This window comes from Montipora foliosa, chromosome 2, assembly GCF_036669935.1.
Source record: "Montipora foliosa isolate CH-2021 chromosome 2, ASM3666993v2, whole genome shotgun sequence".
In the NCBI taxonomy this organism is placed as follows: Eukaryota; Metazoa; Cnidaria; class Anthozoa; order Scleractinia; family Acroporidae; genus Montipora; species Montipora foliosa.
Window position 1 is genome coordinate 10,142,569 of NC_090870.1, and position 14,036 is coordinate 10,156,604.

Sequence of the window (14,036 nt, forward strand, 5' to 3'; positions counted from 1 at the left end):
AGACCAGTATAGCTTCCAGAGCTGAATGAAAGTAAACTTATGAAGTCTAGCAGTTTTGTATGGTACACTAAACCATCTCATTATCCGTAGGGAAACTCCCTTTAGTCGTCAGCGCCAACAATAAGAACAAGGTCAAGTTAGGTGAATATGTATTAAAGTAGGTTTTCATATACCTAAAAAGTTCTTCTTCTGAAGAGAGATATTGAGTATTTCGTAACTTCAATGTTCAAATTGGTTTCTTCAGTCTTCGCTCTTTCGCAAACACGACTCTCAAGGCTTGCGTCATAAAAGAAAATATAAAATTTCTGAATTACTCGCTTTTATTCTCCTTGATATACAAAAACAAATTACACTACCCCTGCTTATTGTGTTAACATCACATGAAGAACAATACAGAGTCTGATGTCCAGCTATACAAGATTATACAACTCGTCGAAATAGAAGTACACAAAAATTGCCTTTATCATGTGTTTATTTCTTTGATAACACTTTTACAACAAGTAAAAGAGAGAATGCAGTCAATGAAGGAATGCAGAACTATCATTGATATACGAGTAATTCAGAAAACTTTTGTGGTCAATTACAGTGCAACGCACCTTACCGTGGCCACCCAACAAACTTCAACATTTGACAACTACATGTAAATACGTCAACTCAAAAACCCATGCAACGGTGTTCCAACTTACAACTATGCGAACTTTGCATGCAAGGAGGCGTGACTGTCAATCAAGTTCACACATCCTGATTGGCGGACATATTGTAAAAAAACTTTGTTAGGTTGCAACGGAAAGGCGCGTCGCACTGTGAACATTAAACAAGTTGTACTTATTCTGAAGCAATCCAACATGAATTAACGAGTTCGCATACGATTAGTTATACCTTTTCCAACATAAACATGAAATGCGCAGCGTGAACCTTTTGTTGTAATACCAAGATACAAAAGAACAAGAATAGTCCTACAAAATCTATGTAATCACTCAATTTTGACACAAAGCTGTTTTTTTTAGTAATTTCTCTGTGGATTAATACAGTGTGAATGAGAATCATGAATTACTAGCCATCGTTTCTCGCGTTTTTGATCCATTAAAGAGTGAGCTCAAAAGTCTGATTGGATATGAGATCTGACAATCGTAACTTTTTGAAAAACATTCTTTTAGCATTAAGAGCGGATTTAAAAGGTAACAGAAGGGAAGCCTTCAAACATTTCACTGAAAAAGATAGAGTAGCCCTATGTTATGTGTATTTTACGAATCAATGCCTCTTAGGTGCGCTATTTTAGCCGCAATCTGTGCAGAACTTCTCAGTAAAATTTGAAACATGGATCGAGAGGCCGAGACGTTCACCCATGACAGTGCAGGGCCGTAGCCAGAAAAAAAATTATGACTGAGGCAATGTCCATGGTTAAATTCTCTTCGTAGGTACTTTAGGTGTTTATGATAAGTACATTTTAGAGACAACACTGGAATCACACTTTATTTTTAAAATCACGAAAAAATGACTGAGGTAAATGCCTCATACTAGCTACGACCCTGCAGTGAACAATCCAAATCTTGAATTTCTTCAGCTTCTCTGATTGGTTGGAAGCGTTGCCGGCGCGTGATAATTTCAGCTGAAGAAATTCAAGATTTGGCTCGCGCAATGCCTCGGTAGGCGCACACCCTCATTCACGGATAAAAAGATTGCTAAACAGTTGAACTTTTCTCAGATTTTCTTGTTCTTCAAGACTCTTACGAGCGCTAAATAATATGTATGTGGATTGAATATCATTGGGCTATATGGAAATGGAAATTTTATCGGGATTGAGGACTTTTGCTTGTGAAGGGAGATCAAATTGTGGAGTGATGTTCGGTTCCGGAGGTGATGAGTGAGGAGCCTTCGCCTCGCTTAAGAGGGTATAAACGAGTACTGATTTCCCTATATCGACAGAACGGTCTTAAAATGGCTTTTGAATCGAAACAAAACAGAGGTGAAACACGTATTTGAGGTAGGGAGAGTTTATTGCAAATTTTTTTTTTCCAACTTAAGTTAGTTTTTAACTCTTTTCACTATTGAACTCTCTTAATGCATTTCAAGCTCGCCTTGTGAATTTGGGGCGCCTGTGGAATGATCACAATCATTCAGAAGGTTCTCGATCTGGTTGTGACTGACGCACACACGCTAGCAATTAACCGATGTGGGTTATACATTAATTCATTTGCGGTGGAATTCATTATTTCTGCTTAAGAAGAGCTTGTAACGACTGGAGGAACATTGCAAGGTAATTAGCTTAAGAGGTGTAAATAATTTGTTTCTTGTGTGATCGAACTATATACTGCCCTCCATTCTTTACTTACACATCGAGAAAGTAAGTAAATGATACATCTTGAATTGTTCCCGAACAGAGAAGGTTTTAGTTTTTTAATCCGCTTAGATTCAAAATTGAGGGTGTCACAAAGCAAATGACGATTAAGAATGCATTCAATCAGTTTTAGCCATAACAAACCCTTGATCATGTCTACTCGATTTAAAATCTTAAAGTGAAACAACACCAGAACCTCGTATGTATGCTTCCTCACAACTTTGAACCTCGCCGAACGAAACCATTACTGGAGTTGTTGGAGCAATGGATCTCACCTCGATCCGCTTTCAGTTGGGCGGTTTGCTCGAGTAGGAAATGACTTCTCCTTATTGCTCATTTTGTTGCTTCTCTTGAGAACTTTTCAGCTTTCCGCTCTAGTTCTACTCTTTTTGCTTGGAATAAATGATTTGTATTATGAAATTTAAAATTTTTCGTACAAGATTTGATAATGCATGGATAACCACATTAGATCATCAATTTTGCAGAGTCATTTCTTGTCGACGAGGACCTCGCATCGATTAGCATCCATTTGGTAAGTTGCACACTGTTACTCATTTTGTTAATAACACGAACAAGTAATTAATGTGTGATAAACCAGTTTTGATGACTTTTGCGCTACTTTTTGTTTTCTCTTTACCCAGTTTGGATCAAGTTAGTGCCTATGTCAAAATTCCTTTTATGTTTATTTTCTGAGGTGACCACCGTCACTCATGCATGATCAGTTACGAATGACGCATCCAGATAATCCACCAGTATTGCTTATCTATTAATTTATTTGCAGCCGGATTCATTATTCCTTCTCAGAAAGTTTGAAAGAGGAATATTGCAAGAGTTTTGTTTTCGTCGGTTGTTTTTCAAAGCTGAGAGAGACGATCAGATCACTCAACAACTACAACAGATTTAATAAGTCCAGTTGAGACGTTTACCATGAGGACATGTACAGGCAGTAACCAGTAGGTACAACTTCGATTCAATAACAACAACAACGTCAGCTAGAACTTCTCACTTAACTTGAGCTCGCTCGCGTAAATCTGAAACTTCTGGACAACTACAAGTCTTATGTAAACAGGCTATTAATAGCGAACTCGTGACCATTAACTTAATTATAGAAATTGACAACTTCGTTTCTAGAACGTTCTGGAACAACAAGAAAAGGTAAGGAAACTTTAGAAAGATCTAGATATCATAACATCTTTCCCCTTTCAAAAAACTATAATGTTCATCCGTATGAGTCAGGGTCAAACTTCTTTGGTGGCCTGATTAAGCGTCCATATCTTGACCTTGTTTCTTTCACTAAGGGTAGTTGAGGCGTGCTCACACTTGTCTCTGGTGTTCGTGCACTCTGTTCCAGTTTTCTTGATACGGGCGAGGGTGAAGGTCTGGTGGTGATTTCGGCTTTCTTCACTTTAGCATCAGGTGAAGTTACCGGAAAGGACTCGGTCAGGTCCGGCACATTGTGTGCACTCATACTCTCGCCTTCGTCGATGTCGAGCGAAGATTCTTGTAACTCTTCCTTTGTCTGACGCAACTGTTTGCTGTTTCGCCTGTAGACTTTACCATTAGCTTCGACCCTATAGCTGCGAGGTGCAATTTTACTAGAAACGACTGCTTGTGACCACTGAGTTTCACCAGGGAGTTTCATACGTACTATGTCCCCAGGGTTAAGTTCTGAAAGCTGCTTAGCATGCTGGTCGAAGTACTTTGCTTGCTTAACACGATCCCTTTTGAGAAGATCGCTCACCGATTTGTTACACTTGAGTAGAGATTCGGAGAAGGGAAGTAGTGTCTTGGTTTGGCGACCAAAAAGACGTAGACTCGGTGACATGCCCGTTGCGGCAGTAGGGGTGTTGCGGTGATCCAGTAAACCAAGATACGGATCAGACTTGGACAGAGAAGCTTTCTTCATTATGGACTTGCACGTTTTGACGGCACTTTCAGCCATCCCGTTAGCTTGAGGGTACCGAGGTGAAGTAGTGACGTGCTTGAACTTCCATGATGTTGCAAATCTTCGAAACTCTGAAGATGAATACTGTGGGCCATTGTCTGAAACAACAGCCTCAGGCACCCCATGACGCGCAAAATGCATCTTTAGTTTACAAATCACAGCTTGTGCAGAAGTATCGGAGAGATGATCCAACTCAATGAAGTTGCTGTAATAATCGACAAGGACAAGGTAATTGCGGTTCTCGAAAGTAAATAAGTCGGTCGCAACTCGCTGCCAAGGTCTATCAGGGACCGGGTGTGGTTGAAGAGGTTCAGTAGCTTGTTCTGGCTTGACACTCTGGCATATTGAACACTTATCGATCAGCTCCTTGAGCTGGGCAGACATTCCTGGCCAGAAGAAAACTTCTCTTGCCCTTTGAAGACACGCTTGGAGTCCTTGATGGGACTTATGAGTTTCCTCCAACATGGAGCGGTGGAGACTCTCTGGGACAACGATCTTTGTTCCTTTAAAGATCAGGCCGTTATATAGTGTCATCTCTTCTCGGTATTTGAAAAATGGCTGTGCTTTAGTGGGTACCATGGCAGTTGTTGTCGGCCAAACGGCGCGTATGACCTTTGACAACACTTGTAGAGATTCATCTTTGCCTGTTTCCGCTTGAAACTTTGCAAGTGTTGCGGCAGATATTGGCAGATCCTCAACAGAATTAACAGTTTCTAGATCCTTGCAGAAGGGTGAAGTGTTCGGGGTCTTTGAACTCTTGGGTAAGGCACGAGAAAGAGCATCGGCAATGTGCATCTCTTTGCCAGGCTTGTAGACGAAGGTCAAGTCGTATTTTTGCAAACGGAGCATCATTCACTGTAGTCTTTTTGAGGCTGTGTTGATAGGCTTCCTCTGGATTGCAATCAACGGCTTGTGATCTGTTTCCACAGTGACATGTTTGCCATAAATGTACTGTTCAAAGCGCTCGCAGGAGACTACGATAGCAAGGAGTTCCTTCTCTATTTGCGCGTAATTTTGCTCTGTGAGAGTTAGAGCTCTGTTCGCGTAGTGTACTGGCTGTCCGTTTTGAAGGAGCGTCGCGCCGATTCCGTACTGAGAGGCATCACACTGGATAGTAACATTCTTACTCACGTCAAAGTACTGTAGAAGTGGAGCTTTGGAAACAAGTTCTTTAATCTTGCTGAATGACTCTTCTTGTGGTTGTTGCCAGCACCATTCAACTTCCTTTTTCTCCAGCTGTCTCAGGGGCTGAGAAACTGTAGACAGATGTTGGCAGAATTTCGCTAGATACTGGACCATTCCTAAGAAGGTTCTCAACTCTGTAAGGTTCGTGGGCGCCGGGTAATCAGCGATCGCTTGTACCTTTGACGGGTCAGGCAGTAGACCTTGCGCTGTAAGGAGGTGTCCTATGAAAGAAACTTTTTCCTGTCGCAGTTTCAACTTCTCGTTGTTGAGAGTGAGGTTTCTTTCTCTTGCTCTTACAAGGAATGCTTTGAGATTTTGATCGTGGCTAGCCAATGCCTCTTCTGGAGTATCACCAAAACCACAGACTAAGAAGTCGTCAGCGATAACTTCTACACCGGCTAGTCCTTCAACTAACTCATGCATTCGTTGTTGCCATACTTCAGGAGCAGAATTTATACCAAAAGGCATTCTGAGCCAGCGATACCGACCAAACGGTGTGTTCATGGTCGTCAGATAGCTGCTCTTCTCATCTAGTTTGACTTGCCAGAATCCGCACTTAGCATCTAACACACTGAAGACTTTTGCACCACTAAGTCGAGTTGAGACTTCCTCGATGGTTGGCAGGGGGTAGTGTGATCGTTTCACTGCGCGGTTAAGATCTCGAGGGTCTAAACATACTCGAATTTTCCCATTGGGCTTCTTGACTATGACGAGACTAGAGACCCACGCTGTGGGCTCTGTTACCTTGGCGAGGATACCGTCCTTCACCAGGCTGTCTAACTCTGTCTTAAGTGCTTCTCTTAGTGGGACAGGGACTTTGCGACGAGGATGCACCACTGGAGAAAAGCTTTCATCTACTCGGATAGAGTAGTTTCCATCAAGGCACCCAATTCCACTAAAAACATCAGTGAATTCAGATAGGACAGGATCTCCTTTGACAATTGAAGGGACATCAGTCCTTTCGGAATCATCGTGAGTAACATTTATGTCAGCGTCCAAAATTTTGACGAGATTCATCTTCTCGCACGTGGTTCTGCAAAGAAGTGGTGTCAAATCTTTCTCCACTACGTGGTAAAGGACTCCATACTTTCTTCCTTTTCTTTCGGTAAGAAGTCGGATTTGTCCAAGCGGACAGACTACAGACTTGTTGTGCATGACGAGCCTTGAGTACGACTTTTCCAGATTATTACACTGATTGTCGCCGGTCACTCTGATGTAATCTCGTTTTGGTAGAACGTTACACGAAGCACCTGTATCAATCTGTAGTTGTACTTCGGCCTTGTTGTTCATAAGGACTGTCACATAGGCTGACTTGAAGGTGGCCTTGTGACTGTAAATCTCACAATCTTCCACATGATTGACTGAACTGGACGCACATTTCTTTGCAAAATGTCGATCTCTGCCACATTTATTGCATCTCTTCCCCACAGCAGGGCATGAAGATTTTTTCATCTCATGGACAGTACCGCAGAACTTGCATTCACGATTCTTAGCAGTAGGTGTGCTAGTATTATTACCAGGCCCTTTCCCTTTGAGTTTCCGGGAAAATGACTGCTTCCGGTTTAGTGTTGGTCTACGTGAAGTTTTGCCTTCAGTAGCGTTCTTAGGAAATTTGGATTCCGTAAGTCCTACACGGTTGACATTGGGCTCTTCAGTTGAGATTTCTGATGCACGTATGTCAGTTAGTTCTCCTGTTCGAAGGATATCCAAGGCTTTGTCCAAAGTAAGATCTTTCTGTTCAAGTAGTTTCTTGCGAGCACGATCATTCTTAACTCCAAGGATGAGGCGATCTCTAATCAAGCTGTCTCTGAGGTTCCCAAAGCCACAGTGTTCGGAGAGACGCATCAGTGCTGTACAGTACTGATAAACACTTTCTCCAAGTTCTTGCTCCCTTTTATTGAAAAGGTACCTTTCATAAGTTTCGTTGCGTTGTGGCAAACACCGAGACTCGAATTTCGCTAATACATGGTCTATGTTGTCAGCGCTTTCATGACCATCGTCGTCAAAAGTAAAGGTATCAAACATCTGAACACCTTCTTTGCCTACAACGTTAAGAAAATAAGCAACACGCACTGGACCTTCTAGTTTACTGATCCCAGTTGCCTTTTCATAGATTTGCCAAGCTCTCTTAAAATGTAACCAATTATCGCCTCGACGCGATCTGTCCTCTATGTTGAGAGTATCTGGCGGTTTGGCTAGCGGCATAGAAGAAGCGAACACTGGAGGAGCAGCCATAGTGCTGGACACTTGTCCACTAGTCGACGGCTCGGTCATGACTTAAACGTATCCAGAGGCCGTGAATTGTATCCAAAACTTCTGACACCAAGTTTTGTTTTCGTCGGTTGTTTTGCAAAGCTGAGAGAGACGATCAGATCACGCAACAACTACAACAGATTTAATCAGTCCAGTTGAGACGTTTACCATGAGGACATGTACAGGCAGTAACCAGTAGGTACAACTTCGATTCAATAACAACAACAACGTCAGCTAGAACTTCTCACTTAACTTGAGCTCGCTCGCGTAAATCTGAAACTTCTGGACAACTACAAGTCTTATGTAAACGGGCTATTAATAGCGAACTCGTGACCATTAACTTAATTATAGAAATTGACAACTTCGTTTCTAGAACGTTCTGGAACAACAAGAAAAGGTAAGGAAACTTTAGAAAGATCTAGATATCATAACAGCAAGGTATTTAGTAATATTAGCTTGCATGTGTAATAAGTTTTTTGTCTGTCGTTTGTTTACTACCCTCTATTCTTTCCTTGCACATCGAGAAAGTAAAAACTGAAGTGATGTATTTTTTTTTGTATCTCTTAGTATTCGAGGTCTTTTGGTATCATTTGTAAATCAGAATTGTTGCGTTACTTCATTGCATATGATATGTTTAATCAGAGTCAGAATCTGGAAGAAAGATTGTCTTGTAACCTCCCTTGCTTTTGCAGAGCAGTCCTTAGGCCATGTTCGATATATCAATATTCACACATGGCTACGAGGCTTTATGGTTAAATTTGATTATTGCTTTCTTGAGAAATTTCCCTTGACACTTGTGAGACAAAAAAAAATAGAACTGAGCTGTAAATTTTGACCATAAGGCCTCGTAGTATTGTTAACCAATCAGGATCAAGTAATCATTCCTTAATTCTTGTTACCCAAAAAGTGCTCTCGTTGTGCCCTAGTGATTAAGAAAAAACGCCCTCTGTCTCAACCACTCAGATTCCGTTATTTTGCCCCGTGTTTGAAAAACTTATTGTGCATAATCAACCAGTTCTGGCGACGTTTTAATCGCTTCCTGTTGTGTTCTCTTTGTTAAATTAAAGCAAGAATTCTTTGATTACACTCACATGATGAGACCGCCGTGTTGGTGCCAAAACAATAGAAAAATGCATAATAATAGAGTCAAATTCCCAAAGGACTTTTTCGTTATTGTTCTTTCCACCAACATGGCCGCCGTGAAGTCACGTTATTTTTACATTTATTTTGTAAAACGGTCACGGTCATTCAGTGGTAACTGCGCACACACGCAAACAGTCCACCGATATTGCCTACGCATTAATTCATTTGTAGCTATTGTAGATTCCTTGTTGCTGCTCAATCCGTTCCAACGAGGACATTGCAAAGCAATGAGACACTCCCGATTAATTATTTGTTTGTTGTTTGATTGAACTAGAGCGAGTTTCAATTCAGTGTCGTAAAACCAAAACCAAAGTAATTACTTTGGCCAATCAAAAAGGACTGAGATAATCCGGCAAACCAATCAAAACTCGAAGTAATTACACGTAGCCGACACAAAGCGCGGGAAAATGTGCACGCCTGAGCCACGATTGGTTTTGGTTTCACTTCTGATTGGTTGAAAAAATGGCACGAGAACTTTGAACCAATCACTGAGTGAAGTAATCATAAACCAAAGTAATTATCTAATTACTTTCGACACTCAATTGAAAACCGCTCTATACTGCTTTCTGTTCTTTGCTCAGTTGCATCGAGAATCACATAAATGTCTTATCAGCTTTAAAGTCTTCACTGTATGTGTTGTAGTTCAATTTTGACGTCAGGTTTAATTTTTTTTTTAATCAGTTCAAAATTTTGGAACCAGTCCATTTTTTACTCAGTTTTTTTTAATAGGTCATTCTTTAACATTTTTCTAAGGTCTGCTTTCTCAGATTTCAGTCATCAGAATTGTTTCTTGAGGTGCTTGACAAATTTTATTTTCTACACTTTTAGTGATTAGGGTTAAGAGGAACTGTTTTTAATGGTTAGCTTTTAGGTGGGGTTGCGGAGAATACAGATTACGGCTTTTCTAGTTTGTGGTTTACAATAAACAGACTATGGAAAGTACTATTCTTTATTGCATTAAATCAAATTGTGCCAAAAAAAGGAGACAATCTCAGTAGTAATAATTTAAATTACAAAATATTAAAATCATACTTCATAGCTTTCTTACAAGCTGCAGAAAATGATAGCTCAGTAGTGTAATCGAGTTTAATGTTCTGAGCGGTAACTGTGCAAGGATACAAACGGGTTGGTGAAATCAATGTGTTTATCCTACCAAATGTGGTTACGGCACGTGCATAGTTGTTAACAATTTCTTCAATTTTCCCAAAAGCAGATTCGAATGCAGGGGTGATGTCTTGTCCACACGATCAATTTTAATGGAGACCATATCTGCAACTTGAAATTTTTTCCTAGCTTCATTTTGTTTCTGTGTTTGTTTGATCATTTTATCGTTGTATACTTTTCTTGATGTTCTATTATTTTTTGGCACTTTTTAGCTTGTTCCTTTTGAATTTCATGCTCTTTTTTAACTCTTCATGTTGTTGTGGTTTGTTTCCTTATGTGTGTCTTGATCATTTGCAGAATGAAAGACTTGTCTGTTGGCCTTCATGCTATAGACAGCTTCATATGGACTCATTTGGATTGCTCTATGGCAGTTTATGTTTCTAGTATAAGCTGCTTCTGGTACTTTTCACACCATTTCTCAATATTTCTGGAAGAGGTGCTCATTATCAACGCTCTCATGTCCTCTTTCCATGATTTGTTAGATCTTTCAACTAATCCTTGAGTTGTAGGAGTTCGCGGAGACCCATGAGCAATTTCAAAATGCCGTTTTCGTCGCAAAGTGTTTTCATCTTTTTGTTCGCTGTTAGGATTTTTTTAGGAAAACCGCCACAAATGAAGCAGTAGTATGTGAATCCTCTTAGTATCTCATCCGCAGATTTATCCCTTAGTGCAGAAACGTGAAGATACTTTGTATGATGATCCGTAATATTCATTACCCATGTGAATTTATGGGCGTCAGTGTGGTTGCCTTTTAAATTGAGTTTTTGTTAAAAAGACGCCGTCGCCAACGTTAACTCCTTAAAAGAAAAATGGCTCTAATTGCCCCAATTACACCTAATCCTTCTCAGTAATAATGATTTGTTGACTGTCTGTCTCATCATATGTTGCTTGCGAGTTTGTTGCTTGCACAGTTGTTGTGGACGTTTCTAATGGAGCTTGTAATGTTACTAATTTTGGCTTTCATTTTTTGTTGATTGGTTGACTTGGTTGTTTACAACAAGGCTTGTGTTGGGACCTGCTGGCTGTTTTAGCTGGTTGTTGTAACCGACTGTACTTAATGTGTTTATTACCGACCATTTGCGCCGGCATTCAAGCCACTGACGCACTAGGGCAGACTGCTAAATTTATACGTCTTACTTTTGCTTCACAATCCTTTGAGTCAACGAAACTTTGACGGTAGAGTTAACGAGGTGTTTGGGGTACTTCAAACGTGAGAATACAATACTCCGTCATTGCCAAACACTACAAGAACGTGCACGGGATGATCCCTCAGGACCTACTAAAGCGTTTCCAAGTGCTTACGAAATGCAGTAGCAAATTTGATTGTGTAGTGTACGAAATGCTTTTTACAGTATAAGAGCCTTAAAGCCAAATCTTAACGTGCAATCGGACTCCATTCTTGGTAAAGGTAAAGGTAAAGGTAAAGAGGTACACCTTATTTAACGTCGGAAGTTCCTTTACCCTTTAGAGGTTATTCTCCCAGGAAGCCCACGGTGCGCTCATTTTACCCGCCTCTTTCCACCAGTGCTCCGTTTTAAGGGTATGTAAAGCTACCCGAAGCTACACAGAATGGAAAGAAGTCGAAACAAGGATGTGAGGTCACTAGGGATCGAACTCGGGACCTCTCGCACAGAAGGCCGCACACTAACCAACTGCGCCATCCTTACTCCTTAAGAGTATTGTCCTACTATGTTAATTCTTCGCGCCAAAAATTGCTTTAAGGTGGCTTACTACACTTTCCCGAAAAAAAAGATCAAGGTTTTGAAAGATGTGAAATTAAAGCAACAGGATGTCTCTTCTAAAATGTTATTCACTGCAACTGATGCAAAATTTAACAAATAAAAGTAAAAACAATTTTAAAAACTGAACTAGTGAGCAGCACTCTGCGAACTGTAAAACTTGTTTAATCTCCGACGTGTTTCATCCAGCTAAAGTAGACTTCTTCAGGGACTCGGAGTTTTACAGCAGAGCAGAGTGAGCAGTGAAGCGAGCGGTGAGGCAGATATGAACAACAGCTCTGAACCCAACCCAGCCACTACAGGCTACCTGATAAAGAAACTAAGCTACAATTCAAAGAAGTCCACATTTACGTGGCAAGGTTCCTTCGATGAGCTGATAATCTTTTGCTTCGAACATTTAGAAATGGATCTCACCACGTGCTCGATAACTCAAAACGAGCAAAGAAAATCGATAAAAGCAAAATCCTTGACAGTGAATTATTTCAAGACTGGGACGTTACAAATAATTCAAATGAAATGAGGCAATATAACGAGCTCGAACAGTCTTTGCGTGCTGCTTTTCGTAAACGTGATAATCAACCTAAATTGTCTGTTCTTGACCTAGAGCAACCGTCACAAACAAATGTAAAATGAAGCGTATAACGATGCAACAAAGATTTTTACAAAGAAAAGTAACCGAAGACTAAAACGTTTCTTGTACAACGCCTGGCTGTAATTGTTCTCACTTTGTTTTGTTGAACGTTTTGCCAGATGCGGGCAAATGAGCTAAAGTTGCGTGACGCGTAAAGGGGAAAAACAAACCACTTGTCGGAGGGCGCTCGGTTGGCTTTTGTTTACCTTGGTGTTTGCTAGGACTTTCACCGCTGACAAGGCGGTTGCAGTTTTCCCATTTAACCTCTGGAAGCGAGGTTGAGATCCTGAGGGATCTCTGACCTCCCTCCTATAACCAGTTGGGCCCAGAGTTAAGATTACCCGCTGCTTTTTTGTTGGTAGCCGCTGCTCATGAGCAACTGACCACAATATGGTCCCATCCCCTGTATCTCCCCGCATTACTTTTGCACTGCTGATATTCTCCAGAAATTTCATGTAAACACTGTATTCACCATTTTATGTTCTTTGAAGGTATGCCGAGTCTCAGGTTATTCATGTTAAAGGTTTGTGAAATAGTGTTTCGTTTCTGGAATGGTAAGGGCAGGAGAAAAGATAAAATACTGTTATGTGGGTCACTCGGTCTGTCACATCTATTTCGCTTGGTCCATTGAAACTCTCGAGCAATAAAGATAGAAATGTGGAAACGAGCTCTCTTGGAACGGTGAGAAGCCTGTCAAGGAATATTAACCATTTAAGACAAAAACAGATACTTGTTTATGTGCACAATACATCGAAGCATAAAGTCTACAAATACCTATTTTACCTTCAAATGCTACTGCATAACATTTCAAATCCCGTTTTCGGTGAATCTTCCATTACTTGTGTTTCATGTGAACCTAGGCAGTTACCGATACTAGCTTTAAAATAACTGGTAACTGGTTAACCCAATTTATTACTACAACTCACCAGTGCGAAGATTGTTTACATTACTCATTAACACTAAGAGAAATAGCTTTGGATTTTTCAACAATATATGGCTTTAATCTAACCCCAAATCACTCAGATACTCAAAACTTTATATTTATGACCCATTTCCTTTGCTTTTTGTTTGTCAGCATTATGATTTGATTTGTTCATAAGTTTGTTTTTACATCTCACAGATGTTTAGATTTTCAATTACACACTCTGTTTTTATTGGCTACTCTACCTCATTGTGCAAATAGTTCACCCTGAAGTCAAAATAGATACATACCTTTAGCCTGACTTATGTCGACCAAAAAAATCTATCCCGCATTTTGCGAGAACAGACGGCTTTTAGATATAACGATAGAATCTTGGAAACACACTTGCAGCAATTTGAGCAAACTTTTTTATTCAATCAATTCAATTTGATTGTACAGCAATTAACAAGCATAAAAACGAAATTATAATTAATAAGAAGACCCTGGGTATGAGGTTGCATTTTCTTGCACCAACTCCAATTACAAACAAAGGCACCTGGGAACCAATCTTGCTTCCTACGCCTATGCTCTCCTCTATCGACTTTCCTCGCAGCACTAAACTTCCAGTTAGGAACTTCTATTAATTAATATGCGGTTGGAATTTTTCCAAGTAATAATTTCAGGTTGAAATTATTCATTTCATTTATTTCACCAATTATATGAATACTTGTGTGTTC

General features: G+C 40.3%; 2 protein-coding genes across 3 annotated transcripts in view; one reads left to right on the top strand and one right to left on the bottom strand.

Annotated features, from left to right (window-relative positions):
• LOC137992383 (tRNA:m(4)X modification enzyme TRM13 homolog) overlaps window positions 1–14,036 on the bottom strand; it is a 282,513-nt gene that overhangs the window by 100,674 nt on the left and 167,803 nt on the right. The gene's annotated exons all lie outside the window — the stretch shown is intronic.
• The window catches only part of LOC137989375 (tetratricopeptide repeat protein 28-like), a 26,054-nt gene continuing 14,252 nt past the window's right edge, over window positions 2,235–14,036 (top strand). The window contains exons 1-3 of one of the 2 annotated variants that reach the window (XM_068835197.1): window positions 2,235–2,257; window positions 2,824–2,870; window positions 3,120–3,291. The gene's annotated coding sequence lies outside the window, so the exon portion shown is untranslated. Of the gene's footprint in view, window positions 2,258–2,823; window positions 2,871–3,119; window positions 3,292–7,409; window positions 7,917–14,036 lie in introns of those variants that run through there. The other variant, XM_068835201.1, reaches the window with a different exon arrangement.